This window comes from Ambystoma mexicanum, chromosome 10 (assembly GCF_040938575.1).
Source record: "Ambystoma mexicanum isolate Mex_15411 chromosome 10, UKY_AmexF1_1, whole genome shotgun sequence".
NCBI classification, from domain to species: Eukaryota; Metazoa; Chordata; class Amphibia; order Caudata; family Ambystomatidae; genus Ambystoma; species Ambystoma mexicanum.
In genome coordinates this window covers 304,178,780-304,186,710 of record NC_090932.1, presented here as the reverse complement: position 1 = coordinate 304,186,710, position 7,931 = coordinate 304,178,780, and positions in this window count along the sequence as shown.

Sequence of the window (7,931 nt, the reverse complement as noted above, 5' to 3'; positions counted from 1 at the left end):
TTACTGGACTCGTTTCGGGGTTGGTTTTATCCCCTTCTTCAAGAGTTGTTTGCCCTCTTTCTATTCCTTCTTTTGTTCTTCACCTATATTATATAATACATAATACAATATTCAGTTTTCATCTTAATTAATCTCTGTCATGTTCTTTTTCTTGACTATATCGATACTAATAATCACATAGATGTTCAATGTCAAAACTCCTATCTTGGTAAAGATGGGGGTCTTTTCAAAAATAACCAAATTGTTGTATTTAGAGCATGGTTGGTATGCAATCTGTAGAAATAATAGAAAAACGGTAGAGAAAAACTAAATTAAAATCGGAGAATGAGTCCTGAATTCCAGTTAAAAAAGTTCTTATCATGCAGCATGTGCATCAAAATTTACCTGCCGTGTCTTCATCTGTGGTGCCACGCAGTAAGTTGGTAAGTGTCACTGTTGGACCGCCAGGTATATCCCGTGGGGGAGAAGTATTTTGGTTGGATGATTTTCCAAGATGTATCTGTAAAACACATATATGTGTGTTGTAATAGATGGTCAAGGTATAGCCATCTAGAGCTTGAATTAAACCATGTATAATAGTTAGAGAATGATGTACGAAACGTATGGGCACTGGTTGTAAACAACTGCTTCTACGGAAGCAGTGGGTCTATGTTGTCTAGCACAGTCACATCCCATATTCAACGGGTGTAGCCAGATCGGTCAAAAAAATAGCTAATATTCTCATGGTGTCTATCTGCTGACATATGTGAACACAGTATGTATGCTCAAGGCATCTGTCTTACCTTACTCTGGGAAAGGACGTTCCAGGATTAGGTACTGCTTATCGCGTTGCTCCTCGCTAGTAACACTCAAAAATGGATGCTGTTTATGTGGTGATGTCATCACGTACGAGTGTGATGACGTCATTGTATTTACACCTTCAACGTGTGACGTGAAAATCGTCATGCCTATGCATGTAAATACGGTCTGTTGATACGAGTACTGGTCGAATGTAAGTATTCGTGAGTTGATAAATCAACTTGTCACTAGCTAAGCCCAATGTGTAGTATATCATATTGCTTTCTAGAGGTTGGTGTTAGAAACACCTTGTGTTGTTTATAATGATGTTAAAAAACACCTGGAGCTGCCTAAGTTTAGCAGAGCTAGGCGTTTGGCGTCATATATGTGCGAGTCTCATGGGGATAGTGATATTGACCATCCATGTGCTTATTACTCCAAACAGAACATGCTCACATTCTCCATTATGTTATCCTTGAACCATATTGAATAATTCTCACAGTCGAAAACATCTCTATATGAGTTATCATCACAGAAGTTTCGTGTACACCAAGTGCGTAAGTTGGGTTCAAATCTATTAACTTATGTGCAAGGTTATTCATTGGATATCACCATGGCCTCTTATCTATAAGAGACTGTAGTCTTCGTTCATCCCGTTTTGAGTTAGACTGTTCAATTTTTCTATCCAGAAGATCTCCCTCTGGTTCATGCGCCTGGCATGATTCCCCTCTCTTTGACCTTTCTTTACAATCTCCAAGATCACCACTTTTAGTTGGGCAATATTATGTTTCTTTTGGGCAAAGTGTCTGGCTACTGGTGAGTGTATGTTATTAGTTCTTATGTTGCTTTTGTGCTCATTCCAGCGCTCTTTGGCTTTCCTTTGTCTCTGTCCGACATAGTAGATGCCACACGGGCAACTTAGACCGTAAATAACAGATTTTGTGTCACATGTTGCGAAATCTTTTAGAGGAATTTTCTGTCCGTTGGATGGGTGTCTCACATAGCTTCCCTTCATTATGTTGTTACAATTACCACAATTCAAGCAGGCATAAGTGCCTGTTTTCTTCTTTGTGAGTGTGCACTGGCTCTCGGCTTGGGGTCTTTCAGCTTTCACTAGACTGTCCCTAAAGTTCCGGCCTCTCTTGTAGGCAATAATGGGTAGTTCTGGAAATAGTCTCTTTAATTGGGGATCCAAGCTAATTATTCTCCAATTCTTTTTAATCATCCTTGTTATGTCATGGCTCTGTGCTGAGTATCTCAGTGCATAAAGAAATGGGATTTCTTTTGATTTATTCTTAGGTGTTCGCAGATCCTTTCTTTCCAAGTTATGTGTTTTCTCCTCTGCCTTCTTAATGACGGTTTCTGGGTAACCTCTTTCTTTGTACCTTTCTGCCATGCATAGATTCTCATCCTTAAGGGTGTCTGGGGTCGAGATAATCCTTATAAATCGTAGAAATTGACTATAGGGCTAGTTGTTCTTTAAATGTTCTGGATGATGACTCATAAAATGTAGTGTATTATTGACATCGGTGGGTTTGTGGTAAATATTTGTGATGATTCCTCCTTGTCCGATCTCTAGTTCCACATCCAAAAATTGTAATTTCGGGCTTCCCACTTCCATTGGGAATTTAATTCGTTCATGGCCTTCATTGATGTATAGTAAGAATTCTTCCAATTCAGCGTGTTCTCCTCTCCATATGACAAAGAGGTCATCGATATATCTCTTCCAGGTGATGATTTTGTCGCTGTATTTCGTTGGTATTAGTATCCATTTCTTCTCCAGATGGTACATGAATAGGTTGGCATAGACCAGGACCATGGCTGACCCCATTGAGGTCCCTGATGCTTGCAAATAGAATTGAGTTTTATATCTGAAGTAATTGTTGAGTAATATAATCTTACTTAACTCCAGTATAAAGGTCTTGTTGGCTTCGCATTCATTTTGTAGTAGAGACCATTCAAGTGCTTCCAAACCGTCTTGATGCGGAATGCATGCATACCGACTTTGTACATCAAATGAGACTAATAAATCATCACCATTAATGTTTGTTAAGGTGTCCAGATGGTTGAGGAAGTCTGTGGTGTCTTTTAGGTACATGGACGTTGTTTGTACTATGGGTTGCATAGCTTTGTCCACATAGATTGCTAAAGGATTAAAGATGCTGTCGGTCCCTGCTACTATTGGTCTGAGGGGAGGGTTCATCAGATTTTTGTGTATTTTAGGCAACCCATAAAAAATCTGAGTGATAGGGTGTTCATTAGGCAGGAATTGCTTGGTCTTGTTGGATATCCATCCTAGATCTTCAGCTTTATCAAGTGTTGTTTCGATGATGTCAGAAATTTGTCAAACAGGGTCTTGTTCAATTTTTATGTATGTATTATTGTCTGATAAAAGTTCCAAGATCTTTTCCTCATAATAAGTAGTGTCGATAACCACAATGGCTTCTCCTTTGTCCGCTGGTTTAAGAGTTAGACTTCTGTCGTCAGCTAGATTTTTTATGATTTCATTCTGCCTTCTCCTGGTGTTGTAGTTTCTGGACCTGGTGAAGTTAACCCTATTCCGGTCCTTCATCATCTGTTCTTCAAACATTTTGATGGTTACGTTGTTGACCTGAGGGTCAAAATAGCTCTTGGGTTTAATTTCTAAATACTCATGAGGTTCTTGAGCAGTATTTGCTCCCACTGGTGAGTCGAAAAAAGACCTTCAATCGCATTTTTCGTGTTAGTCTGTGTAGATTAATTTGTTCTTCCAGTAAATTGGAATTCTGAGTCGGTATGAATATTAAGCCTACATTTAGTGTATCAGTTTGGTCTTTGGTTAATTGTTTGGATGAAATATTAACAACTAGTTGTTTGGTTTGTTTCGTGGTCTTAGATTTCTTATTGCCTCTTCGCGTTGTCTTTTTTCTAAAAAAGCAGATGGAGTTGGAAGTGCCTTAGATGTTGTTGCTTCTTGTGATGTATGTATCGTTGGTTCTGTCCCTCTGTTCTCTGAATTTATGACTTTGTCTCCACTTGTAGGTATTTCGCTACTTGAACCACTTGCTTCTTGACCTGGTGTTGGTGCTTTCTGATTCTGATGTGGTCTCCTATCCGGTGCTGCCTTGTTCTGTGCATAATATTCCTGCCAGGAGTAAACTATATCCTGTAGGTAGTCCAGTGTATCTCTTCTGAACTTCCGAACTTTGCGTTGTTCTATGTCCTTTTTGTAGTCATCTGGTGTTTTATTCAATTCCTCTATGATGGTTGTTAACTCCTCCTTATTTTTGAATTTGGAAAGCTGTTCTGTCAGGTCCTCTATTTCTTTGTCAAGTGTGTTGACTGACTTCGATAATTGTTCAATAGTCAATAGTATAAGATCTTTTGTTTAAGATCTGCTCCCATTTCTTAACAAAATCTGGGTTCTCTTTGCACAAAGTGGGTCTCAAATATACTCTCAAACCCCTCGGGATTCTTTGTGCACGATAGTATTGCGCTAATGTGGTCGCATGTAATTTTTGCACTATTTCCCTTCTAATGACTCTCTCCAGTTGTGTTATTAGTTTCTCAGGACTAGTTACCGTTGGTGTAGCAGTTTCTATTTCTTTCAGAAGGCCTAAAATCCGTGTGGCCTCTTCTGCGTTAAATGCCAAAGTTGTGGCATGTTTTTCTGTAATTGTATTGATCTTTGAAAAAGACATCCCTTAGGGGAAAATATTATTTGAACTTGTTCCTATTGGGTGCTTTTATGGCTATTGTGTCAGACCCTAAGTAATTTTTAGGGGAGAGAAACAAGAATCCAATGTACCTATGGCCTAGCGCACACCTCTTTGTTGAATAATTTCAAGACATTGGTGATAGATTAGTGGGGTGCCGGGGAGAAAAACAACCTTGACACTGGGTTGTGTTAACCTATGTAAAACCAACACAAACTTTTGTGGAACTCTCCCGTCCCCTGCATACCCAATCAATTGTGAAAACAATCAATAATTTAACGATTGTAACAATGGGCCTCGTTACAACCCTGGCGGTAAGTATTCTACATTACCGGCATGGCGTAATTAACGTGTCCGTGCTGGGTCAAAGCCGTAAAAAGCGAGACATTATGACCCATCGGGCACGAGCATTGCGCCATGCCAGTAATGTAAACTGCGCCATGGCGTTAATGCCCCCAAAACGGCACCTACCGGCATCGTATGCCGCGCAAGGTGCACTACCTCCACCCCGGCCACCGATTTTAGCGGTCACCGCAATTAGCGGTGACCGTAAATAAGCGGAACCGGAAGTAGCGTCATCGCGGCGGAACGGGAAAGAGCACGGCGGCCATCTTTAGAAACACAATCCATTGGCATCCTCCGCAACCAGTGGACATCCGACCCTGAGACCCGGCAAAAACCATTAGCTACCTATTTCCTGCCAGAAAATGCCAAAAGTTGTGAAGAAATCCTGTGACCGCCAGCGGCAAGACCGTTTTACCAGGGAGGAGCTGAATATGTTGGCAGAGACCCTCCAGGAGAATGCCGCTGTGGTCTTTTCAACAGAAATGACCAGACCAGCAATTGCAAAGAAGAAGGCCATATGGGCCCTAGTTGCACAGCGGATTAGTGCTGTGAGAACCGTACCCCGCAACGCAAGACAGTGCCGTAAGCGGTGGCATGATCTCCGCCTCCGCGTCAGGAGAATCCTATCAGCAAACCGGAACATGGGCATGGCAACCGGGGGAGGATCGGAGTCCCCAAGAAAACTGCAGCCCTGGGAGGAAATCTGTGCCTCTACAATCGGCATGGAGAGCATTGAAGGGGTAGGAGGAATGGAGAGAGGAGCACCGGCATCAGGCGATGCAGGTAGGTGCCTCAAATCAAGCCATGCGAAAGTCACAGAAGTCCATTCATGTGAAGCACAATGTTGCCCTATAGTGTAAATGCAACACATCAGCAGGAGACTGCCTACAGCCACATCCGACCTCCACCGTGTACACATGCAGTATGCACACCCTAACTGCAGGCACTCACATACCTCCATGCTACTTCCACACAAAAGGGAGACAACCTGTATGCCCCTGCCTCAAATGTGCCGCATCTAGTAACCAAAATGATGTCAGTCATCACGATGCCCGCTCAATGTCCGCAGACATATCAATAACACTCTCCCTCCTTTGCTCCACCACAGGCTCAAATCCCGACCTCGACGATGAAGACACCCCTGCCACCACACCTGCCAAGAGGGCCAGGACCACAGTGCCAGCACAACAACCCACCACCTCTGCTGTAGCGACCAAAACCCCACAGCAGACAAAATCTGTTGCAAAAACACAGGACAGGCCACTGACAGGCACCCCAGCAGGCAGCACGGTAGCAGCAGCAGAAGCAGACATCCCCCAAATGGTGGCCACAGAAGGGACAGGTTCTGCAGGAAGCAGCACTATGGGTGAAAATGCTGCCATTGCAGCTTGCTCCGACAGCGATGCAGGGAATGAAGAGGAGATAGATGTGGGACCCCCCACAGCCCACCCTCATTCCCCCTACCTGTCCCAGAGCAGCCCGCATGAGGATGCCACACAGGGGCTTTTAGATGATGAGGATTGGCCATTCCCCCATCCCCTGTTGAAAATCTGCGGGCGGGGAGCAGCCCCATGGAAACAGCACTGGCAATATTCATGGCCCAGAAGAACCAACAGTCGTTGGAGGAGATAATTACACGCCAGCACCAACTCTCCACACTCCTGACTGAGCATGTTGCAGAATGTGGGGGTGCAAGGGCAGCAATGGAGCAATGCACAGAGACCCTGAGGGCAGCAATGGAGCAAAGCACCGAGACCCTGAGGGCTGAAATGCAGTCCTCCACAAAGGACATCTGTGGCGAACTTGCCGCCGTGCGGCACGTGCTCTCTGAGCTAGCTCACTCTATTCGGGACATGCGTCCCAATGATCATCCAGGGGGGAGGGGGGAGGGGGGAGTGGGTGTGTTACACAAATTCACATTTACAATACACTTTTCCCTTTTGCACAAATCAAATGTGTGGACATTGTTCATTGCGTATGTGTGCTTTATTGGTGTACAGTCCACAGTGTGCATGTCCCAGAAACACACAGTGCCCCAAGTGCCGTCTCCATGTGACACACACCAGCTGTGTGTGCTAGAAGCATTGGTTGATGATATTTTGACGCACGTCACGTCCCTCCTGTGCATCACCTCCTCCATGAGGTGCGGCCCCATCTGCACCCTCCTCATCCTCATCGTCAGGTGGTTGCAGTTCAGCGTCAGGGGGCAGGGGCACATTTCGTCTGATGCACATATTGTGTAGCATTACACATGCCATGACCATCTTTGCCACCTTTTCATGGCGGTATAGGAATGACCCACCAGACCTGCTGAGGCAGCAAAACCGTGCCTTCATTAGGCCAAATGTCTGCTCAATGCTCAATCACCACACGGGTTCGTTTATGTGCACGATTAAAGTCCTCCTTGTGCTGGTTCTGTGGGTTCCGGACTGGGGTAAGGAGCCACCTCTTCAAGGGATATCCTGCATCACCTGTATGTGGGCAACAATGTATGTGTCAGTCATGACATCAGATTCCATTAATGACTTGGCTACATGGCATGCATTCATCTCTCACTGTGTACTACATTTACATGCATTGGAGTCACACTATGAGACCGGTATATGTGTATTCATCTCAAGGACAGTTTTGCATGCCGTCAGCCACTGTATGCAGGGGGGTCCAGTGCCTTGTGTGTGCCCATCCACTCTGTCAGTCCATTGCGTTTCTTTTGGTGACCTGGCAGGTGTACAGTGATATCAATGCTCTCATCATGGCAACATTGCTGTCAGCCTCATGTTGACCTCACTGGGGACTTCAAATATCGTTATGCTATTTTGATGATCCTCGGTGTCTGTGTAGTGGTGTATTGAAGTTGATGACCGTCATTTGCCTCCTTTGTGCGCAGTTATTGGGGACTGCCCTTTCAGTTGACGGTGTTGGGTGCTGTGTATTGGCTGGAGTCATTGCATGTAGGTGCATTTCGTTGAGGTGGATGGGGTCCGATTCAATGCAGTGCACTTGCGGATGGATGTGTCATGGTTGAGAGACACCTTCAATCACATGGTAGGGCTGCTTACATGGGGCATTATGTGTTCAGGTGTATGCTGAAGTTAGGCCTGCTTTAGGGTATGT